Source organism: Lissotriton vulgaris, unplaced genomic scaffold (assembly GCF_964263255.1).
Source record: "Lissotriton vulgaris unplaced genomic scaffold, aLisVul1.2 SCAFFOLD_10390, whole genome shotgun sequence".
Taxonomy (NCBI): domain Eukaryota; kingdom Metazoa; phylum Chordata; class Amphibia; order Caudata; family Salamandridae; genus Lissotriton; species Lissotriton vulgaris.
In genome coordinates, this window is record NW_028241341.1 from 11,305 (window position 1) to 35,870 (window position 24,566).

Below are 24,566 nucleotides of genomic sequence, written 5' to 3' on the forward strand. Positions count from 1 at the left end.
TCCGCTAGGCTTTTCCCTTCACTTGATAATTCGTACCCTAAAAATAGTACCGTCAGATGGGCAATTCGAGACTTTTTAAAGTTGAATTTGTAACCCTCTGCTGCGAACCCAAGTATAATGGTGTTCACTCTTTTCAAGTGAGTATCCAAGTCGTCGTCTGTGAGATAGATATCATCTACGTAAGATAATGCCTCATCATCATATATTTGTAGTAACTCTGTTATCCTAGCTGAGAATAGTCCTGGGCTGTTCTTGAACCCCTGTGGGAGTCGACAGAATTTTTTCTGCGACCCAAATGCAGAGAAAGCGGTCAAATATCTGCTTTCCGGTGGAATGTTTTGACAAAAGAAACCATTAGATATGTCTAATGTTGTTTTGTATTTTTTCCTAACTATGTTATTCATTAGGGCTGCACTATGCGAGTTTTGTACTGCAAAAGTTTTGCAACATGTATTAAGATGTCTGTAGTCCAAAACTAGACGATATGAATTGTCTGGCTTGGAGACAGGAAACAAAGGATTGTTCATTTGAGAGGTGCATGTTTCAATCACCCCCTGGTATTCAAGTTGATCTAAGATCTCCCTGACTTGTTTTTTAGCTTCTTGCTTTATGGGATACTGCCGTTGGGCAGTTGGTTCACTTTTTAATTGGATTTTGTGGGGAGGAGAGTCCTCATCCCATCCTACATGATTTTTATATAATGCAGGTGCCTGGGCTACTGCCCATTTCCTTGCATATGCATATTTTTTGTGAATCGGAATGTGATTCGAGAAGGCAGGCATAATCACTTCTTCGCCACAAAGGCACTCCCTGACAAACTCTGGGGGCCAATCTTTTTCAGCTAACAGAATATCATAGCCTTTTGAGAGCTTATCCCAAAATAGACCTCTTATTTTCCTAGTCTTATCACCCTCTATACGCAATGTTATTTCGTATATTTTATGGGGCTCGCTAAGTCTGGTGTCAGCAGTTTCAACCTGAATGTATTCATTCGTGTCCACTGTCTCCAGATGACTCATCAAGATCTTGCGCGCTATACTGATTTCTGCTGCACTGTCCAACATTGTCAATGCCCACTCCCCGTTTTTCAACTGTGTCCTCAGTATCCTCGGCATGGTTGATTACTCTAATACTGACTACCTTCTTTTTCTGAAATTGAGATTTCTTATTTTGAGCAGGTTCCTTGTCTTTGGACTTGGTGTGCTCTCCTGGGTCTGACCGTCCTCTTCTTTCCGAATTCTGTGGAAAAGATCGAGAGGGACGTGTATCAATACTTTGATATCTATCAGGTTTTTTCAGATTATCCCTATTTCTAAGGTTATATCTTTTCTCAGAGGGCTCCCTCTGGGGAGACTGGCGTTCTCGAGTCGGAGTTCTTTCCCTCCGTCGAGGAGACCTTCCTCTGGACTGGAAAACTTTTTCCTTGGGAGTGGATTGTTTATTTCCATCCCAGCTCTTTTTAGGAGTGTTTGAATTATTTTTAAATAATTTTACTAACTCTCTATATGCTTTTGTTAACTCTCCTATGTTAACTAAGAGTTCTTCTTTTGACATTTTTGCAATGTCCGGATGTGGTGTGTAGCTGGCTAGAACCGGCCACGTTGCTCCTGGTCTACCTAGTGGACCGAGCCTGGTAATGTGATCATTGTGTTTTAGGGCGCCATTAAACCAGAGCAGGTGCTCTTGAAATTTAAGTGGAATTTCAATCTCCTCGAAAGGAGCGTACTCTTCCGGGGGTTTCTCTATTTTGTAATAGTGAAACTCTTTTGTTATAGCGTTTACCGCTGGAAAGTTTATCCATGAATAGAATACCTCTGTCTGCCGATATTCGTGAGCCTCTATCACGAAGATTACTGTACCACCTTGAGGTGTCAGTCCGTGTTATAGATCTTCTTAAATGTGCCGGGATGATTACTGCACCCGGTACCATATCGTCGGAATCCTGCTGAGTTGTATTTACTGCGGCCCCAGTGGTTCCGTTATTTTCTCCTGGCATTGTTAAAATGCAAGGTTTGCAGAGTTGGTCTCCAAGGAGACAAAGATTAGGTGCACAATATTTTGGAACACTGTATCCTTCAACGTTGAATAAACCAGAGCTTTACATAGGAATCTCTTCCTACTAAGGTCGGGCGGATTTTAACCTTTCACCCACTCCAGACGTCTATTGGAGTATTTACGGGAGAAAGGGGTCTGTGTGAAATATGCACGACTGAGTTACTCTAACGTCTTGCGTTAGTTTATCGCCTTACCAAACGTTGGGCGCCATGTAGTGTAGTTCCTAGTTTCCCACTAGGCCCTGCGCATTGGAATAACATAAACAGTAGTATTGACGTGGAACTGCGTATATTCCAGGCCCCCACTGACTATGCTAAACTTAATTGGGTGTGTTACCAACTAGCTCAGAGGTCACTGGAAACTTTCTTCTCTGCATGGGAAGTGATCAGCTTCCCTGGCACAGACAAGAAGGGATTCAGCTTTCCAACAACCGTGCAACATGACAACTTTGCTCCTCAGATCAAGAGTCAATCTCTAGGGTCGTGTTAAACAATAGACAGGTATTTCACTCAGTCAGTTTAGTGCAGTTTACTTTCACAAGATGTAGAGAATAGAGAGACGGGCATTTGTCAATAAAGGGTTAACATTTATTGAACAGTCTTTCTTCTCGTACAAGAGAAATGTATTGCCACAATTGCAAGACTTGTTATTATAAAAAGTACGTACAGTAAGATAAGGATTGCGAAATAGAACTGTAAAAGCATCGATATGGTTTCTTAGCCATACAATGGTTTAAAAGTAATAAAACATATATACAGTCATATATACATTAGGCTAAAATACTCAACTGGTGCTTCTAACTAAGCCTACCCCAGTGTGCCTGACCTAAGCCTAACACGTGGAAGGGGAGTAAGTAAGTAGCTTTAAGTTAAGTTGGTTTTGCCAAGGTTTGCTTCAAGAATTCTCGTCTAAGGGTTTAGTCAACACCATACCTCTGAATAGAATGATGGAAGTCTGGTATTTCCTTCAGGGGGCACTCGATATCCCAGTCAACCGCGAGGGCAGACCGGAAACACTGGAGCTGGATTTCTCTGCAGGAGAAAGGCAGCGGCTCTTCTTCAGCGCGTCGGGAGGAGGAGGGGGGACAGCGTCCGCGGCAGCTGGAATCTGCTGGGCTCTTCGTAGAGGGACGGCTGTTCAGCTCCTAAGCGTACTGCACCATCGTTCGCGCTTTAGCAGCGATAATGGTATCAGTAGCTTCACCACCAAGGGACAACAGCAGCAGCGTACTGCCTGCAGCAGCAATGGGATGCACAACAGGGTGCACGACAGCATACAATAGCACGACAGCTTATCGCTTAAGGCAACGTTGGTAATATTTATACCTGACAGGTGCCGGGTTTGACGCAAGTTTGCTGGACATAAGACGTCAATTAAAGATGTTACTAGGAAGTGATAGTTATCAGTTGCTCATTAGAGTTCCATTACTAATCAAAACACAGCAAGCGGGGATTTCCAGGTTTGCTGAGTTTTTATCTTGTTGAAGAACTCGGAGTGTTAATCTAGGAATATCAGATAGTGACTTCTGCTCTGTCATTGCACTAATTGGTTGCAAAGGAAGTGGCAGAGAACTATGCTGGAATGTGGCTCTGTTCGTGTGAGGCCAGAGATGACTTTTCTGAAAATCGCACTTGAACGGTTATGCCAATATAGGGAATAAATGTATTTATGGCCGAATAGGGGCATAAGGTCGCAGTATCGATCAGGAACCTAGATAAACCCGCAACAAGGTGTTGACAAAAAGATTTTCATTGTCTTAATGGGGGTCACACCTCCATGCAAACGAGGAACCCCCCTGTGTGATCACACCAGTGCACATCTCGCTCCAACACAAGTCATATTACAAGAGGGGCCACACAAGTGTCTGCGGCCAATTCTGTAAAATCATAGTGCCTGGAGGGCTCAAACAATAGGTGCACAAGCTCTTGCTCTCCAGGAACACTGTGTTTTACATGACCCAATGTGGTCTAAAAAACGATCAGGGTGATGAGCTGTCATGAAGGACCACTCCAAAAAGTTGTGATATAAAATCTTTATTAGAGATCCACTTCAAACAAGAAAGTCTTGGCAAAATAAGAAATGCATTCAGTAATGCATACATTCCAGTAACTCATGCAGCATTATGATTTCCCTCATATCATGCTAATTTGTGTAAAAGAATATAGCGCCAAATGTATTAACACTGTATTTTGTGAGTCCCTAATAGCGAATTTTACCGCTATTATGGACTCGTAAAATGCAATGTATGTAGGATTCGCAAATAAAATTTGGAATCCTATGCATACCTTAATTGCGACTCGAAAATTGGGAGTTGCATATAAGGAATGACTTCCCATTTTTTCTATGGGCCTATAGAAATGAATGGGAATTGCAGGCGCAATTTGCAAGTACCCAATAGCTACTTGCAAATTGCGCATGAAATTTCAAGGGTGCAAGGGTGCCAAAAGGACAACCTGTTGCACCCATGAAATATGCATAAGGGCAGCTGTGGCACACATATATGCCCTAAGGGAAAAATGTATGTGTGCTACATGGCACTTGGGAAAATGCAAAAATTTGATATTTTTTTAAGGATTTGCAATTAACACCAACTTGAAGTTGGTGGTAAATTACGATTCCTTAAAGCAGGGTCGCAATTTAAAAAGCGTTTTCTGCATTGCATTGAGAGAATCACAAATTGCGATTCTCTAAATGCATTCGCAAAATAGTTTATTGCAAAAATTGTGATTCCCTATTTTGCGTATGCCTTTTGTGATGATACATCCCAACAGGCTTTTTCCCATTCGCAAACGGGCTGATTCTGCGAATCGGCCCGTTTGCGAACGGGAAAACGCTTGATACATCTGGCCCATAGAGGAGTAGTTTCAAAGATCATTGAAAATTTTATTTTAAACGGTTCGAAGTTTGTTTCACAGTGCAGTTCAGGTCTTTAATTTTGCCTCACGTGCTGAACCTGTTAACAGGTGAAGGAAGTGTTAACTCATGCTAAGCTTTTGTTTTGTAAGCAATCTCTGGAACTGCAGGCCCTGTTCAATGTTAAATATAGGAGACTAATAAATATGGGTCTACTGGCACTCCCTTTTAGGGCCTGGCACTTATTTTGTCTCAACAGACTTTGATCCAAAGCAAGAGAGAAAACAGAAAGAAGGGGAAAAGAAGGAGGAAGAGAAAGGTGGAAAAACAGTGTCAAAGAGAGAAAGCAGGAACCTGCAAGAATGACATAAAAAGGCAGGAGTGTTTGGTTGTGGATTACAGAGGCATGAAGTGGAACCAAGCCTTGGTATTCGACACCCCGACCACAGTTAGTTACGGCTGTGGTCTTCGGAAAATAACTTTGGGCCCGACGACTTATTCTTTAACAAATTAATAACTGAATATGGGGGTGCTGGACCTGGGGAGCATGCCGGAAGAGACACAGCAACATACTGAAAATGGAAGAGAATAAGCATGGGCGGAAAATCCGTTCGGCTCGCGGATTTGGCGGATTTTCAGGAAAATTGGCAATCCGCGAACGCTCTCGAATTTACTGAAAATACGCCAATTCGCACGCAGCGGATTTTTTTTTCTTGGTGATACAATTTTGCGGCTCGCGGCATTCACTTACCGTCATTCAGCGTTTGGCGAGTTGTTTTTCTCGATATTTTGCGAGTGCTGCGTCATTTTGGCGACCGCAATTACGTCATCACGCTCGCCACCTTGCACAGCGAGAGTTTGTCAACGCGAGTACGCCGTGATCACGTATCGCGGGAGTTCGCAATTGCGAACTCGTACATGCGGCGAGCAGCAACAATCTCGCACTCGCGAAAATACAAAATTTGCAATTCTGCACAAGAAATCCACCAGCAAGCAGCATAAACTTTCTGAAAATGATGATTTTTATCTGAATAACTCCTCAGGTTGACATTTCCCTGCACTTTTTTTGCAAGGAGTCTATTTTGGGGTGGGGGGGTGGGAGGAAGGAAGTGCCCCACAGTCTCCAACTTCCTGTTCCTGTCCAGCAGGCTCCTCCCAGTGCGTTGTCCATCTCCAGGTCACTTTTCATTTAGATCTGGAGCTGGAAGGATTACTTTTTGTGGATGCTGCTGGATATTTGGATTTGAGGCCTTTTTGACTTTCTTTGGATCACTTTTGGATTAGAAATTTCACAAGTAAGTTTGTTTGGGGCATTACAGTTGCTGCAACTACAATGTTGTCATTTTCGATTTTTGGGCTGTTGTTGGGGCCTTTTGCCCAGGGGTACTCAGTGGTGGGTGGACTGAGTCTTTCTGTGGGGTCTCTTTAAAAAAAATATCATTGAGGGCCTGGATGGCTTGGGATTGTGCTGATTTTTCTGTGATTTTCGTTTTTTTGGGCTGTTGTTGTGGCCTTTTCACAAGGGCTAGTGAGTGGTGCATGTGCCTAGTCTTTCTGTGGTGTGTCTTGAATTTAAACATCATGGAGGGCCTGGATGCCATGGGATTGTGCTGATTTTTCTGTGTTTTTCGATTTTTTGGGGTGTTCATGGGGACAGGCCATGTGGCTGGGGGCAATTTTGAGTGCTGCTACAGGCCCTGGCCATGTGCTGGGAGGGAGGGGGCCATTTTGAATGCAGGCAGTGTTCTTAGGTCTGCAACCATTTTGCCTAGCTTTCAACCTTTATGCCCAGGGGTACTGAGTGGTGCATAGGCCTAGTCTTTCTGTGGGGTGTCTTGAATTTAAACATCATGGAGGGCCTGGATGGCATGGGATGGATGTATGACGTTATAACGCATACTTTTACCAAGCATACCATTACAACGCGGTATTTACAACGCATACCGTTACAACGCATAGCGCTTACAGGTGCTGGATAGTTGTAAGTATAATTTTATATTCCAACTCCAGTCCCCGTGGACACTAGGGAAGGTGTTGGATATAAAATTATACTTATTCCCTATCCTAGAGCGCCCCCCAGCACAATGCGTTGTAATGGTATGCGTGGTAATACCTGCGTTGTAATGGTAGTGCGTGGTAAAAACTTCGTTGTAACAGTTGTATACCCATGGGATTGTGCTTGTGCTGATTTTTCTGTGATTTTCGTTTTTTTGGGCTGTTGTTGTGGCCTTTTCACAAGGGCTAGTGAGTGGTGCATGTGCTTAGTCTTTCTGTGGGGTGTCTTGAATTTGAACATAATGGAGGGCCTGGATGGCATGGGATTGTGCTGATTTTTCTGTGTTTTTCGATTTTATGGGGTGTTCATGGGGACAGGCCATGTGGCTGGGGGCCATTTTGACTGCTGCTACAGGCCCTGGCCATGTGCTGGGAGGGAGGGGGCCATTTTGAATGCAGGCAGTGTTCTTAGGTCTGCAACCATTTTGCCTAGCTTTCAACCTTAATGCCCAGGGGTACTGAGTGGTGCATAGGCCTAGTCTTTCTGTGGGGTGTCTTGAATTTAAACATCATGGAGGGCTTGAGATTGTGCTGATTTTTCTATGATTTTCGTTTTTTTTGGGCTGTTGTTGTGGCCTTTTCACCAGGGCTAGTGAGTGGTGCATGTGCCTAGTCTTTCAGTGGGGTGTCTTGAATTTAAACATCATGGAGGGCCTGGATGGCATGGGATTGTGCTGATTTTTCTGTGTTTTTCGATTTTTTGGGGTGTTCGTGGGGACAGGCCATGTGGCTGGGGGCCATTTTGAGTGCTGCTACAGACCCTGGCCATGTGCTGGGAGGGAGAGGGCCATTTTGAATGCAGGCAGTGTTCTTAGGTCTGCAACCGTTTTGCCTAGCTTTCAACCTTTATGCCCAGGGGTACTGAGTGGTCCATAGGCCTAGTCTTTCTGTGGGGTGTCTTGAATTTATACATCATGGAGGGCTTGGGATTGTGCTGATTTTTCTGTGATTTTCGTTTTTTTGGGCTGTTGTTGTGGCCTTTTCACAAGGGCTAGTGAGTGGTGCATGTGCCTAGTCTTTCTGTGGGGTGTCTTGAATTTAAACATCATGGAGGGCCTGGATGGCATGGGATTGTGCTGATTTTTCTGTGTTTTTCGATTTTTTGGGGTGTTCATGGGGACAGGCCATGTGGCTGGGGGCCATTTTGAGTCCTGCTACAGGCCCTGGCCATGTGCTGGGAGGGAGGGGGCAATTTTGAATTCAGGCAGTGTTCTTAGGTCTGCAACCATTTTGCCTAGCTTTCAACCTTTATGCCCAGGGGTACTGAGTGGTGCATAGGCCTAGTCTTTCTGTGGGGTGTCTTGAATTTAAACATCATGGAGGGCTTGGGATTGTGCTGATTTTTCTGTGATTTTCGTTTTTTTGGGCTGTTGTTGTGGCCTTTTCACCAGGGCTAGTGAGTGGTGCATGTGCCTAGTCTTTCTGTGGGGTGTCTTGAATTTAAACATCATGGAGGGCCTGGATGGCATGGGATTGTGCTGATTTTTCTGTGTTTTTCGATTTTTTGGGTTGTTCATGGGGACAGGCCATGTGGCTGGGGGCCATTTTGAGTGCTGCTACAGGCCCTGGCCATGTGCTGGGAGGGAGGGGGGCATTTTGAATGCAGGCAGTGTTCTTAGGTCTGCAACCATTTTGCCTAGCTTTCAACCTTTATGCCCAGGGGTACTGAGTGGTGCATAGGCCTAGTCTTTCTGTGGGGTGTCTTGAATTTAAACATCATGGAGGGCTTGGGATTGTGCTGATTTTTCTGTGATTTTCGTTTTTTTGGGCTGTTGTTGTGGCCTTTTTACAAGAGCTAGTGAGTGGTGCATGTGCCTAGTCTTTCTGTGGGGTGTCTTGAATTTAAACATCATGGAGGGCCTGGATGGCATGGGATTGTCCTGATTTTTCTGTGTTTTTCGATTTTTTGGGGTGTTCATGGGGACAGGCCATGTGGCTGGGGGCCATTTTGAGTGCTGCAACAGGCCCTGGCCATGTGCTGGGAGGGAGGGGCCATTTTGAATGCAGGCAGTGTTCTTAGGTCTGCAACCATTTTGCCTAGCTTTCAACCTTTATGCCCAGGGGTACTGAGTGGTGCATAGGCCTAGTCTTTTTGTGGGGTGTCTTGAACTTGAACATCATGGAGGGCTTGGGATTGTGCTGATTTTTCTATGATTTTCATGTTTTTTTGGGCTGTTGTTGTGGCCTTTTCACCAGGGCTAGTGAGTGGTGCATTTGCCTAGTCTTTCTGTGGGGTGTCTTGAATTTAAACATCATTGAGGGCCTGGATGGCATGGGATTGTGCTGATTTTTCTGTGTTTTTCGATTTTTTGGGGTGTTCATGGGGACAGGCCATGAGGCTGGGGGCCATTTTGAGTGCTGCTACAGGCCCTGGCCATGTGCTGGGAGGGAGGTGGCCATTTTGCATGCAGGCAGTGTTCTTAGGTCTGCAACCATTTTGCCTAGCTTTCAACCTTTATGCCCAGGGGTGCTGAGTGGTGCATATGCCTAGTCTTTCTGTGGGGTGTCTTGAATTTAAACATCATGGAGGGCTTGGGATTGTGCTGATTTTTCTGTGATTTTCGTTTTCTTGGGCTGTTGTTGTGGCCTTTTCACCAGGGCTAGTGAGTGGTGCATGTGCCTAGTCTTTCTGTGGGGTGTCTTGAATTTAAACATCATGGAGGGCCTGGATGACATAGGATTGTGCTGATTTTTCTGTGTTTTTCGATTTTTGGGGGTGTTCGTGGGGACGGGCCATGTGGCTGGGGGCCATTTTGAGTGCTGCTACAGGCCCTGGCCATGTGCTGGGAGGGAGGGGGCCATTTTGAATACAGGCAGTGTTCTTAGGTCTGCAACCATTTTGCCTAGCTTTCAACCTTTATGCCCAGGGGTACTGAGTGGTGCATAGGCCTAGTCTTTCTGTGGGGTGTCTTGAATTTAAACATCATGGAGGGCTTGGGATTGTGCTGATTTTTCTGTGATTTTCGTTTTTTTGGGCTGTTGTTGTGGACTTTTCACAATGGCTAGTGAGTGGTGCATGTGCCTAGTCTTTCTGTGGGGTGTCTTGAATTTAAACATCATGGAGGGCCTGGATGGCATGGGATTGTGCTGATTTTTCTGTGTTTTTCGATTTTTTGGGTTGTTCATGGGGACAGGCCATGTGGCTGGGGGCCATTTTGAGTGCTTCTACAGGCCCTGGCCATGTGCTGGGAGGGAGGGGGGCATTTTGAATGCAGGCAGTGTTCTTAGGTCTGCAACCATTTTGCCTAGCTTTCAACCTTTATGCCCAGGGGTACTGAGTGGTGCATAGGCCTAGTCTTTCTGTGGGGTGTCTTGAATTTAAACATCATGGAGGGCTTGGGATTGTGCTGATTTTTCTGTGATTTTCGTTTTTTTGGGCTGTTGTTGTGGCCTTTTTACAAGAGCTAGTGAGTGGTGCATGTGCCTAGTCTTTCTGTGGGGTGTCTTGAATTTAAACATCATGGAGGGCCTGGATGGCATGGGATTGTCCTGATTTTTCTGTGTTTTTCGATTTTTTGGGGTGTTCATGGGGACAGGCCATGTGGCTGGGGGCCATTTTGAGTGCTGCAACAGGCCCTGGCCATGTGCTGGGAGGGAGGGGCCATTTTGAATGCAGGCAGTGTTCTTAGGTCTGCAACCATTTTGCCTAGCTTTCAACCTTTATGCCCAGGGGTACTGAGTGGTGCATAGGCCTAGTCTTTTTGTGGGGTGTCTTGAACTTGAACATCATGGAGGGCTTGGGATTGTGCTGATTTTTCTATGATTTTCATGTTTTTTTGGGCTGTTGTTGTGGCCTTTTCACCAGGGCTAGTGAGTGGTGCATTTGCCTAGTCTTTCTGTGGGGTGTCTTGAATTTAAACATCATTGAGGGCCTGGATGGCATGGGATTGTGCTGATTTTTCTGTGTTTTTCGATTTTTTGGGGTGTTCATGGGGACAGGCCATGAGGCTGGGGGCCATTTTGAGTGCTGCTACAGGCCCTGGCCATGTGCTGGGAGGGAGGTGGCCATTTTGCATGCAGGCAGTGTTCTTAGGTCTGCAACCATTTTGCCTAGCTTTCAACCTTTATGCCCAGGGGTACTGAGTGGTGCATATGCCTAGTCTTTCTGTGGGGTGTCTTGAATTTAAACATCATGGAGGGCTTGGGATTGTGCTGATTTTTCTGTGATTTTCGTTTTCTTGGGCTGTTGTTGTGGCCTTTTCACCAGGGCTAGTGAGTGGTGCATGTGCCTAGTCTTTCTGTGGGGTGTCTTGAATTTAAACATCATGGAGGGCCTGGATGACATAGGATTGTGCTGATTTTTCTGTGTTTTTCGATTTTTGGGGGTGTTCGTGGGGACGGGCCATGTGGCTGGGGGCCATTTTGAGTGCTGCTACAGGCCCTGGCCATGTGCTGGGAGGGAGGGGGCCATTTTGAATACAGGCAGTGTTCTTAGGTCTGCAACCATTTTGCCTAGCTTTCAACCTTTATGCCCAGGGGTACTGAGTGGTGCATAGGCCTAGTCTTTCTGTGGGGTGTCTTGAATTTAAACATCATGGAGGGCTTGGGATTGTGCTGATTTTTCTGTGATTTTCGTTTTTTTGGGCTGTTGTTGTGGCCTTTTCACAATGGCTAGTGAGTGGTGCATGTGCCTAGTCTTTCTGTGGGGTGTCTTGAATTTAAACATCAAGGAGGGCCTGGATGGCATGGAATTGTGCTGATTTTTCTGTGTTTTTCGATTTTTTGGGGTGTTCATGGGGACAGGCCATGTGGCTGGGGGCCATTTTGACTGCTGCTACAGGCCCTGGCCATGTGCTGGGAGGGAGGGGGCCATTTTGAATGCAGGCAGTGTTCTTAGGTCTGCAACCATTTTGCCTAGCTTTCAACCTTTATACCCAGGGGTACTGAGTGGTGCATAGTCCTAGTCTTTCTGTGGGGTGTCTTGAATTTAAACATCATGGAGGGCTTGGGATTGTGCTTATTTTTCTATGATTTTCGTTTTTTTGGGGCTGTTGTTGTGGCCTTTTCACCAGGGCTAGTAAGTGGTGCATGTGCCTAGTCTTTCTGTGGGGTGTCTTGAATTTAAACATCATGGAGGGCCTGGATGGCATGGGATGGATGTATGACGTTATAACGCATACTTTTACCAAGCATACCATTACAACGCGGTATTTACAACGCATACCGTTACAACGCATAGCGCTTACAGGTGCTGGATAGTTGTAAGTATAATTTTATATTCCAACTCCAGTCCCCGTGGACACTAGGGAAGGTGTTGGATATAAAATTATACTTATTCCCTATCCTAGAGCGCCCCCCAGCACAATGCGTTGTAATGGTATGCGTGGTAATACCTGCGTTGTAATGGTAGTGCGTGGTAAAAACTTCGTTGTAACAGTTGTATACCCATGGGATTGTGCTTGTGCTGATTTTTCTGTGATTTTCGTTTTTTTGGGCTGTTGTTGTGGCCTTTTCACAAGGGCTAGTGAGTGGTGCATGTGCTTAGTCTTTCTGTGGGGTGTCTTGAATTTGAACATAATGGAGGGCCTGGATGGCATGGGATTGTGCTGATTTTTCTGTGTTTTTCGATTTTATGGGGTGTTCATGGGGACAGGCCATGTGGCTGGGGGCCATTTTGACTGCTGCTACAGGCCCTGGCCATGTGCTGGGAGGGAGGGGGCCATTTTGAATGCAGGCAGTGTTCTTAGGTCTGCAACCATTTTGCCTAGCTTTCAACCTTAATGCCCAGGGGTACTGAGTGGTGCATAGGCCTAGTCTTTCTGTGGGGTGTCTTGAATTTAAACATCATGGAGGGCTTGAGATTGTGCTGATTTTTCTATGATTTTCGTTTTTTTTGGGCTGTTGTTGTGGCCTTTTCACCAGGGCTAGTGAGTGGTGCATGTGCCTAGTCTTTCAGTGGGGTGTCTTGAATTTAAACATCATGGAGGGCCTGGATGGCATGGGATTGTGCTGATTTTTCTGTGTTTTTCGATTTTTTGGGGTGTTCGTGGGGACAGGCCATGTGGCTGGGGGCCATTTTGAGTGCTGCTACAGACCCTGGCCATGTGCTGGGAGGGAGAGGGCCATTTTGAATGCAGGCAGTGTTCTTAGGTCTGCAACCGTTTTGCCTAGCTTTCAACCTTTATGCCCAGGGGTACTGAGTGGTCCATAGGCCTAGTCTTTCTGTGGGGTGTCTTGAATTTATACATCATGGAGGGCTTGGGATTGTGCTGATTTTTCTGTGATTTTCGTTTTTTTGGGCTGTTGTTGTGGCCTTTTCACAAGGGCTAGTGAGTGGTGCATGTGCCTAGTCTTTCTGTGGGGTGTCTTGAATTTAAACATCATGGAGGGCCTGGATGGCATGGGATTGTGCTGATTTTTCTGTGTTTTTCGATTTTTTGGGGTGTTCATGGGGACAGGCCATGTGGCTGGGGGCCATTTTGAGTCCTGCTACAGGCCCTGGCCATGTGCTGGGAGGGAGGGGGCAATTTTGAATTCAGGCAGTGTTCTTAGGTCTGCAACCATTTTGCCTAGCTTTCAACCTTTATGCCCAGGGGTACTGAGTGGTGCATAGGCCTAGTCTTTCTGTGGGGTGTCTTGAATTTAAACATCATGGAGGGCTTGGGATTGTGCTGATTTTTCTGTGATTTTCGTTTTTTTGGGCTGTTGTTGTGGCCTTTTCACCAGGGCTAGTGAGTGGTGCATGTGCCTAGTCTTTCTGTGGGGTGTCTTGAATTTAAACATCATGGAGGGCCTGGATGGCATGGGATTGTGCTGATTTTTCTGTGTTTTTCGATTTTTTGGGTTGTTCATGGGGACAGGCCATGTGGCTGGGGGCCATTTTGAGTGCTTCTACAGGCCCTGGCCATGTGCTGGGAGGGAGGGGGGCATTTTGAATGCAGGCAGTGTTCTTAGGTCTGCAACCATTTTGCCTAGCTTTCAACCTTTATGCCCAGGGGTACTGAGTGGTGCATAGGCCTAGTCTTTCTGTGGGGTGTCTTGAATTTAAACATCATGGAGGGCTTGGGATTGTGCTGATTTTTCTGTGATTTTCGTTTTTTTGGGCTGTTGTTGTGGCCTTTTTACAAGAGCTAGTGAGTGGTGCATGTGCCTAGTCTTTCTGTGGGGTGTCTTGAATTTAAACATCATGGAGGGCCTGGATGGCATGGGATTGTCCTGATTTTTCTGTGTTTTTCGATTTTTTGGGGTGTTCATGGGGACAGGCCATGTGGCTGGGGGCCATTTTGAGTGCTGCAACAGGCCCTGGCCATGTGCTGGGAGGGAGGGGCCATTTTGAATGCAGGCAGTGTTCTTAGGTCTGCAACCATTTTGCCTAGCTTTCAACCTTTATGCCCAGGGGTACTGAGTGGTGCATAGGCCTAGTCTTTTTGTGGGGTGTCTTGAACTTGAACATCATGGAGGGCTTGGGATTGTGCTGATTTTTCTATGATTTTCATGTTTTTTTGGGCTGTTGTTGTGGCCTTTTCACCAGGGCAAGTGAGTGGTGCATTTGCCTAGTCTTTCTGTGGGGTGTCTTGAATTTAAACATCATTGAGGGCCTGGATGGCATGGGATTGTGCTGATTTTTCTGTGTTTTTCGATTTTTTGGGGTGTTCATGGGGACAGGCCATGAGGCTGGGGGCCATTTTGAGTGCTGCTACAGGCCCTGGCCATGTGCTGGGAGGGAGGTGGCCATTTTGCATGCAGGCAGTGTTCTTAGGTCTGCAACCATTTTGCCTAGCTTTCAACCTTTATGCCCAGGGGTACTGAGTGGTGCATATGCCTAGTCTTTCTGTGGGGTGTCTTGAATTTAAACATCATGGAGGGCTTGGGATTGTGCTGATTTTTCTGTGATTTTCGTTTTCTTGGGCTGTTGTTGTGGCCTTTTCACCAGGGCTAGTGAGTGGTGCATGTGCCTAGTCTTTCTGTGGGGTGTCTTGAATTTAAACATCATGGAGGGCCTGGATGACATAGGATTGTGCTGATTTTTCTGTGTTTTTCGATTTTTGGGGGTGTTCGTGGGGACGGGCCATGTGGCTGGGGGCCATTTTGAGTGCTGCTACAGGCCCTGGCCATGTGCTGGGAGGGAGGGGGCCATTTTGAATACAGGCAGTGTTCTTAGGTCTGCAACCATTTTGCCTAGCTTTCAACCTTTATGCCCAGGGGTACTGAGTGGTGCATAGGCCTAGTCTTTCTGTGGGGTGTCTTGAATTTAAACATCATGGAGGGCTTGGGATTGTGCTGATTTTTCTGTGATTTTCGTTTTTTTGGGCTGTTGTTGTGGCCTTTTCACAATGGCTAGTGAGTGGTGCATGTGCCTAGTCTTTCTGTGGGGTGTCTTGAATTTAAACATCAAGGAGGGCCTGGATGGCATGGAATTGTGCTGATTTTTCTGTGTTTTTCGATTTTATGGGGTGTTCATGGGGACAGGCCATGTGGCTGGGGGCCATTTTGACTGCTGCTACAGGCCCTGGCCATGTGCTGGGAGGGAGGGGGCCATTTTGAATGCAGGCAGTGTTCTTAGGTCTGCAACCATTTTGCCTAGCTTTCAACCTTAATGCCCAGGGGTACTGAGTGGTGCATAGGCCTAGTCTTTCTGTGGGGTGTCTTGAATTTAAACATCATGGAGGGCTTGAGATTGTGCTGATTTTTCTATGATTTTCGTTTTTTTTGGGCTGTTGTTGTGGCCTTTTCACCAGGGCTAGTGAGTGGTGCATGTGCCTAGTCTTTCTGTGGGGTGTCTTGAATTTAAACATCATGGAGGGCCTGGATGGCATGGGATTGTGCTGATTTTTCTGTGTTTTTCGATTTTTTGGGTTGTTCATGGGGACAGGCCATGTGGCTGGGGGCCATTTTGAGTGCTTCTACAGGCCCTGGCCATGTGCTGGGAGGGAGGGGGGCATTTTGAATGCAGGCAGTGTTCTTAGGTCTGCAACCATTTTGCCTAGCTTTCAACCTTTATGCCCAGGGGTACTGAGTGGTGCATAGGCCTAGTCTTTCTGTGGGGTGTCTTGAATTTAAACATCATGGAGGGCTTGGGATTGTGCTGATTTTTCTGTGATTTTCGTTTTTTTGGGCTGTTGTTGTGGCCTTTTTACAAGAGCTAGTGAGTGGTGCATGTGCCTAGTCTTTCTGTGGGGTGTCTTGAATTTAAACATCATGGAGGGCCTGGATGGCATGGGATTGTCCTGATTTTTCTGTGTTTTTCGATTTTTTGGGGTGTTCATGGGGACAGGCCATGTGGCTGGGGGCCATTTTGAGTGCTGCAACAGGCCCTGGCCATGTGCTGGGAGGGAGGGGCCATTTTGAATGCAGGCAGTGTTCTTAGGTCTGCAACCATTTTGCCTAGCTTTCAACCTTTATGCCCAGGGGTACTGAGTGGTGCATAGGCCTAGTCTTTTTGTGGGGTGTCTTGAACTTGAACATCATGGAGGGCTTGGGATTGTGCTGATTTTTCTATGATTTTCATGTTTTTTTGGGCTGTTGTTGTGGCCTTTTCACCAGGGCAAGTGAGTGGTGCATTTGCCTAGTCTTTCTGTGGGGTGTCTTGAATTTAAACATCATTGAGGGCCTGGATGGCATGGGATTGTGCTGATTTTTCTGTGTTTTTCGATTTTTTGGGGTGTTCATGGGGACAGGCCATGAGGCTGGGGGCCATTTTGAGTGCTGCTACAGGCCCTGGCCATGTGCTGGGAGGGAGGTGGCCATTTTGCATGCAGGCAGTGTTCTTAGGTCTGCAACCATTTTGCCTAGCTTTCAACCTTTATGCCCAGGGGTACTGAGTGGTGCATATGCCTAGTCTTTCTGTGGGGTGTCTTGAATTTAAACATCATGGAGGGCTTGGGATTGTGCTGATTTTTCTGTGATTTTCGTTTTCTTGGGCTGTTGTTGTGGCCTTTTCACCAGGGCTAGTGAGTGGTGCATGTGCCTAGTCTTTCTGTGGGGTGTCTTGAATTTAAACATCATGGAGGGCCTGGATGACATAGGATTGTGCTGATTTTTCTGTGTTTTTCGATTTTTGGGGGTGTTCGTGGGGACGGGCCATGTGGCTGGGGGCCATTTTGAGTGCTGCTACAGGCCCTGGCCATGTGCTGGGAGGGAGGGGGCCATTTTGAATACAGGCAGTGTTCTTAGGTCTGCAACCATTTTGCCTAGCTTTCAACCTTTATGCCCAGGGGTACTGAGTGGTGCATAGGCCTAGTCTTTCTGTGGGGTGTCTTGAATTTAAACATCATGGAGGGCTTGGGATTGTGCTGATTTTTCTGTGATTTTCGTTTTTTTGGGCTGTTGTTGTGGCCTTTTCACAATGGCTAGTGAGTGGTGCATGTGCCTAGTCTTTCTGTGGGGTGTCTTGAATTTAAACATCAAGGAGGTCCTGGATGGCATGGAATTGTGCTGATTTTTCTGTGTTTTTCGATTTTTTGGGGTGTTCATGGGGACAGGCCATGTGGCTGGGGGCCATTTTGACTGCTGCTACAGGCCCTGGCCATGTGCTGGGAGGGAGGGGGCCATTTTGAATGCAGGCAGTGTTCTTAGGTCTGCAACCATTTTGCCTAGCTTTCAACCTTTATACCCAGGGGTACTGAGTGGTGCATAGTCCTAGTCTTTCTGTGGGGTGTCTTGAATTTAAACATCATGGAGGGCTTGGGATTGTGCTGATTTTTCTATGATTTTCGTTTTTTTGGGGCTGTTGTTGTGGCCTTTTCACCAGGGCTAGTAAGTGGTGCATGTGCCTAGTCTTTCTGTGGGGTGTCTTGAATTTAAACATCATTGAGGGCCTGGATGGCATGGGATTGTGCTGATTTTTCTGTGTTTTTCGATTTTTTGGGGTGTTCATGGGGACAGGCCATGTGGCTGGGGGCCATTTTGAGTGCTGCTACAGGCCCTGGCCATGTGCTGGGAGGGAGGGGGCCATTTTGAATGCAGGCAGTGTTCTTAGGTCTGCAACCATTTTGCCTAGCTTTCAACCTTTATGCCCAGGGGTACTGAGTGGTGCATAGGCCTAGTCTTTCTGTGGGGTGTCTTGAATTTAAAAATCATGGAGGGCTTGGGATTGTGCTGATTTTTCTGTGATTTTCGTTTTTTTGGGCTGTTGTTGTGGCCTTTTCACAAGAGCTAGTGAGTGGTGCATGTGCCTAGTCTTTCTGTGGGGTGTCTTGAATTTAAACATCATGGAGGGCCTGGATGGCATGGGATTGTGCTGATTTTTCTGTGTTTTTCGATTTATTGGGGTGTTCATGGGGACAGGCCATGTGGCTGGGGGCCATTTTGAGTGCTGCAACAGGCCCTGGCCATGTGCTGGGAGGGAGGGGGCCATTTTGAATGCAGGCAGTGTTCTTAGGTCTGCAACCATTTGCCTAGCTTTTAACCTTCATGCCCAGGGGTACTGAGTGGTGCATAGGCCTAGTCTTTCTGTGGGGTGTCTTGAACTTGAACATCATGGAGGGCTTCGGATTGTGCTGATTTTTCTATGATTTTCATTTTTTTGGGGCTGTTGTTGTGGCCTTTTCACCAGGGCTAGTGAGTGGTGCATTTGCCTAGTCTTTCTGTGGGGTGTCTTGAATTTAAACATCATGGAGGGCCTGGATGGCATGGGATTGTGCTGATTTTTCTGTGTTTTTCGATTTTTTGGGGTGTTCATGGGGACAGGCCATGAGGCTGGGGGCCATTTTGAGTGCTGCTACAGGCCCTGGCCATGTGCTGGGAGGGAGGTGGCCATTTTGAATGCAGGCAGTGTTCTTAGGTCTGCAACCATTTTGCCTAGCTTTCAACCTTTATGCCCAGGGGTACTGAGTGGTGCATAGGCCTAGTCTTTCTGTGGGGTGTCTTGAATTTAAACATCATGGAGGGCTTGGGATTGTGCTGATTTTTCTGTGATTTTCGTTTTCTTGGGCTGTTGTTGTGGCCTTTTCACCAGGGCTAGTGAGTGGTCCATGTGCCTAGTCTTTCTGTGGGGTGTCTTGAATTTAAACATCATGGAGGGCCTGGATGACATGGGATTGTGCTGATTTTTCTGTGTTTTTCGATTTTTGGGGGTGTTCATGGGGACGGGCCATGTGGCTGGGGGCCATTTTGAGTGCTGATACAGGCCCTGGCCATGTGCTGGGAGGGAGGGGGCCATTTTGAATACAGGCAGTGTTCTTAGGTCTGCAACCATTTTGCCTAGCTTTCAACCTTTATGCCCAGGGGTACTGAGTGGTGCATAGGCCTAGTCTTTCTGTGGGGTGTCTTGAATTTAAACATCATGGTGGGCTTGGGATTGTGCTGATTTTTCTGTGATTTTCGTTTTTTTGGGCTGTTGTTGTGGCCTTTTCACAATGGCTAGTGAGTGGTGCATGTGCCTAGTCTTTCTGTGGGGTGTCTTGAATTTAAACATCATGGCATGGGATTGTGCTGATTTTTCTGTGTTTTTCGATTTTTTGGGGTGTTCATGGGGACAGGCCATGTGGCTGGGGCCATTTTGACTGCTGCTACAGGCCCTGGCCATGTGCTGGGAGGGAGGGGGCCATTTTGAATGCAGGCAGTGTTCTTAGGTCTGCAACCATTTTGCCTAGCTTTCAACCTTTATACCCAGGGGTACTGAGTGGTGCATAGTCCTAGTCTTTCTGTGGGGTGTCTTGAATTTAAACATCATGGAGGGCTTGGGATTGTGCTGATTTTTCTATGATTTTCGTTTTTTTGGGGCTGTTGTTGTGGCCTTTTCACCAGGGCTAGTAAGTGGTGCATGTGCCTAGTCTTTCTGTGGGGTGTCTTGAATTTAAACATCATGGAGGGCCTGGATGGCATGGGATTGTGCTGATTTTTCTGTGTTTTTCGATTTTTTGGGGTGTTCATGGGGACAGGCCATGTGGCTGGGGGCCATTTTGAGTGCTGCTACAGGCCCTGGCCATGTGCTGGGAGGGAGGGGGCCATTTTGAATGCAGGCAGTGTTCTTAGGTCTGCAACCATTTTGCCTAGCTTTCAACCTTTATGCCCAGGGGTACTGAGTGGTGCATAGGCCTAGTCTTTCTGTGGGGTGTCTTGAATTTAAACATCATGAGGGCTTGGGATTGTGCTGATTTTTCTGTGATTTTCGTTTTTTTGGGCTGTTGTTGTGGCCTTTTCACAAGAGCTAGTGAGTGGTGCATGTGCCTAGTCTTTCTGTGGGGTGTCTTGAATTTAAACATCATGGAGGGCATGGATGGCATGGGATTGTGCTGATTTTTCTCTGGTTTTTCGATTTTTTAAGGGTGTTCATGGGGACAGGCCATGTGGCTGGGGGCCATTTTGAGTGCTGCAACAGACCCTGGCCATGTGCTGGGAGGGAGGGGGCCATTTTGAATGCAGGCAGTGTTCTTAGGTCTGCAACCATTTTGCCTAGCTTTTAACCTTCATGCCCAGGGGTACTGGGTGGTGCATAGGCCTAGTCTTTCTGTGGGGTGTCTTGAATTTGAACATCATGGAGGGCTTGGGATTGTTCTGATTTTTGTATGATTTTCGTTTTTTTTGGGCTGTTGTTGTGGCCTTTTCACCAGGGCTAGTGAGTGGTGCATGTGCCTAGTCTATCTGTGGGGTGTCTGGTATTTAAACATCATGGAGGGCCTGGATGGCATGGGATTGTGCTGATTTTTCTGTGTTTTTTCGATTTTTTGGGGTGTTCATGAGGACAGGCCATGTGGCTGGGGGCCATTTAGAGTGCTGCTACAGGCCCTGGCCATGTGCTGGGAGGGAGGGGGCCATTTTGAATGCAGGCAGTGTTCTTAGGTCTGCAACCATTTTGCTTAGCTTTCAACCTTTATGCCCAGGGGTACTGAGTGGTGCATAGGCCTAGTCTTTCTGTGGGGTGTCTTGAATTTAAACATCATGGAGGGCTTGGGATTGTGCTGATTTTTCTGTGATTTTCTTTTTTTTGGGCTGTTGTTGTGGCCTTTTCACCAGGGCTGGTGAGTGGTGCATGTGCCTAGTCTTTCTGTGGGGTGTCTTGAATTTAAACATCATGGAGGGCCTGGATGGCATGGGATTGTGCTGATTTTTCTGTGTTTTTCGATTTTTTGGGGTGTTCATGGGGACAGGCCATGTGGCTGGGGGCCATTTTGAGTGCTGCTACAGGCCCTGGCCATGTGCTGGGAGGAAGGTGGCCATTTTGAATGCAGGCAGTGTTCTTAGGTCTGCAACCATTTTGCCTAGCTTTCAACCTTTATGCCCAGGGGTACTGAGTGGTGCATAGGCCTAGTCTTTCTGTGGGGTGTCTTGAATTTAAACATCATGGAGGGCTTGGGATTGTGCTGATTTTTCTGTGATTTTCGTTTTTTTTGGGCTGATGTTGTGGCCTTTTCACCAGGGCTAGTGAGTGGTGCATGTGCCTAGTATTTCTGTGGAGTGTCTTGAATGTAAACATCATGGAGGGCATGGGATTGTGCTGATTTTTCTGTGTTTTTCGATTTTTTTTGGGGTGTATAACTGAACTGATGTTCCTCTGTCTTCCATTGCTTTTAGGTGCACAAGACTCAAGAGAACCACCAGTGCCATGAAGAAGTCCTGCAGCGGTGTGTGTGTGCAGCATAGCGTCACGCAATGTCACGTCTGGCCACAGACAACTCTGCAACTCGTGCAACTGCGGCCTGCTGTTCTGACCTGCTCTGAAGAAGATGGCCCCAAAAAAAGTTCCCCGTAGCTCCTCTAGCAAGAAAGTTTCCAGTAAGGAGCAGAAGAAGCAAGTTACCAAGGAGACTGGTATGCCGCCCGCCACATTTTTTGGGAGTAAAAAAAAAAAGTACGCCTGCAGCAGCAGCGGGATCTGATGGGGACCAAGCTGGGAGCAGCACCCCCGCTCCATTGGGCTCAGTGCCACCACCACCACCACGCCAACTTAAGTCCAAGCCCTTGAGTGCTGCAGAGGCAGTCAGTGTACTTCTTCAATCTCCATCGACCAGTGATGTTGGCTCATCACAAGAAAGTAGCAGCAATGTCCCTCAATCAACACAGGTTGTTGTAACTCATCTGACGAGTGTTGAACAACCACAGCCGCAACAACAAACACATATGCAAGTACAAGCCCAAGTACATGTGGAAGGAGAGGCAGCGCAAGGAGATGCGCAAGCAGAGGTGCATGGAGGGTCACAAGTGCCCACAATAGGTGTTCCTCCCGAAGTAGGGGCACATCAGGAAATCGACAATCAAGCCGAGGTATCATTTGAGGAAGCCACTCCTCCTGATGATCATTCATTGTCTTCCACATCCCTAGCAAGAAAAAGATCAAGGGCGGTGTCTACATCTTCTTCAAGCCAACCTCCTTCTGATGATATGGATGAAAATTGGGAACCACCATGGCCGTCTGTGAGTGAGGCACACCATGATCTGACAAAGGTACTTAAGCGTAAAAGGAAGGTCGTCGAAAAACTCATAGTTATGGAGTGTGATGAGTCTCAACAAGAAGTGGCGGATACTGCTGCTGATGAAGGCTCTCACGACTACGACCCAGTCATCATAAAGGTCACTGCAGCCCCAACGGGCATGCAGCAAACAGACATTTTGACCCTAGCCCGAGAAGCTGCTGAGCGTGATGATGATGTCGACGAGGAGGCAATGGAAACACAACAATCATTGGAGTTAACTAGTACACCAACACGTACCGCTTCCATATTTCTTCCTCGCCAGAAGGGACCTCCATCCACCTCGACCTCAATTAGTGGGTGTGAAAGTGCACAACGTACTAAAGTTCGGCAATCCACATCCTCCACTTCATCTGGCATTAGCAGCATGACCCCCACCACCAGTATCGCCGCCTCCTCCGGCCCCCACAGACAATTCAAGTCCCCAGCTTGGGACTTCTTTAGTGTTTGCCCAAAAAGGGAAAACTTCGCCATTTGTAGCATTTGTAAGGTTGCAGTTAGTCGTGGTAAGGTTGGTACCAACTATGGTACCGGAGGCCAGAGAGGTCATCTTAAGAGACAGCACACTGTCCAATGGTTTGCGCACCTACAGGCGATCAAGGAAGCCCGAATTGCACGTAATGAAAACGTTGATGTTTCATCTGATGATGACGAGGAGGAAGAAGACGTGTCAAACACTTCACTTACACCCAGTACACCTGTCAGAAGCACACCCCATGTGAGCCACACTAAGAGTGTGGGAGAGAGTGAGACACCAATGTGAAAAAGTTCATCAGCGAGTGTAACTGGGTCGAAGAAATCCTCATCATCCCGTAAATGCTTGTTCCAGGGCAACATTAAAGAGATGTTATTTACAGAAACGCCAAATGAACGCAACCACCCACTGACGCGTCTGTATAACACTAAGCTGGCTAAAATGCTAGCTCTGGACCTTCTCTCTTTTTCTTTTGTAGAAGGGGTTGGTTTTCTAGAATTAGTGGCAGCGCTCGGCCCTAAATGGAAGGTTCCTAGCCGGTTCTATTTTGCCAGAGTTGCGGTTCCAGCACTACATGAAGATGTGCTGGAGGTGATTGGGGCAGCTTTGCAGAAGAGTGCTGTTCACACTATACATCTGACAACAGACATGTGGACCAGTGGCGCAGGTGCTGATTACATGTGCATCACTGCACACTGGTCTTTTTTTTTCAGGGGTTAAAGCAAAGCTAAACGCAGGTGTTGACCCGGACCAAGTTTTTAAAGTTACTTGGAAACATGCAACACTAGCCATGTTTGGCTTGGAGAAATGTCACACAGCACAAAACATTTTGGATGAGTTTAACACAAAGGTCCTTCACTGGCTGTCCCCCAAAAAACGCCAGATTGGTTATGTTTCCACGGATAATGGCGCCAATGTAGTTAAGGCCATGGAGCTGGGTCACTATTTCAGAGTGCCGTGTTTGGCGCACTGTATAAACCTGGTTGTTAAAAAATTCTTGAGTGATAAAGACAGTCCAGCGTACGAGATAGTGGACACCTGCCGAAAAATGTGCAACCATTTCAGCCATTCTTTTAAGGCCCGGAAGCATCTGAGGAGCCTGCTACATGAACGTCAAATGCCAGTGAAAGCACTCATCCAGGAGGTGGCAACACGTTGGAACTCAACCTTTGACATGCTTGAGCGTCTGTATGAGCAGTATACGGTACTCGATCACTATTCCTTAAAACAGGGTACAGCTCACAAGGACCTGAGAATGGATGCGGCGCAATGGGAGCTAGTTAAAAGCCTGACAGACATGCTTCGTCCTTTTGAGTTCTTCACGCGTGCAGTCAGCAAGGAGGACTGTAATTTGGGAAAAGCTATCCCATTGTTGTACATGCTGGAGCACCAACTGAAGGCGGTGTCTTCTGTGTTTCAAAAAAATGAAAAAACCAAGACCCTTTTGTTTTGGCGGAGAAATTATTAGAGCGCCTACAAGGTGATGAACGTCTTAAAATGATCCACTCAGAACAGCATTACATTGTGCTACTATTCTGGATCCACGCTACAAAAAGGCGCTGGCAGGCCGAGCATTCTTTCCTTTTGCTGATGAAGATGTTACAAAGTACAAACGTTGGCTAGCCTTGTCAGCCAAGAGGTTTGAAAGAGAACGGCAGCTCATTGAACGAAAAGGCAGTACATCAGCATCAGCACGCCATCCCCAGTCAAAACAATCCACTTCTGCACCTGTGGCTGTGGCACAAGTGACCTCTCAGCCATTAAACACACCGGCAAAC

General features: G+C 46.9%; 1 pseudogene; it reads left to right on the plus strand.

Moving 5' to 3' along the window:
* Window positions 1–21,569: 21,569 nt before the first annotated feature.
* LOC147671320 (uncharacterized) lies at window positions 21,570–23,519 on the plus strand (annotated as a pseudogene).
* Window positions 23,520–24,566: the final 1,047 nt, after the last annotated feature.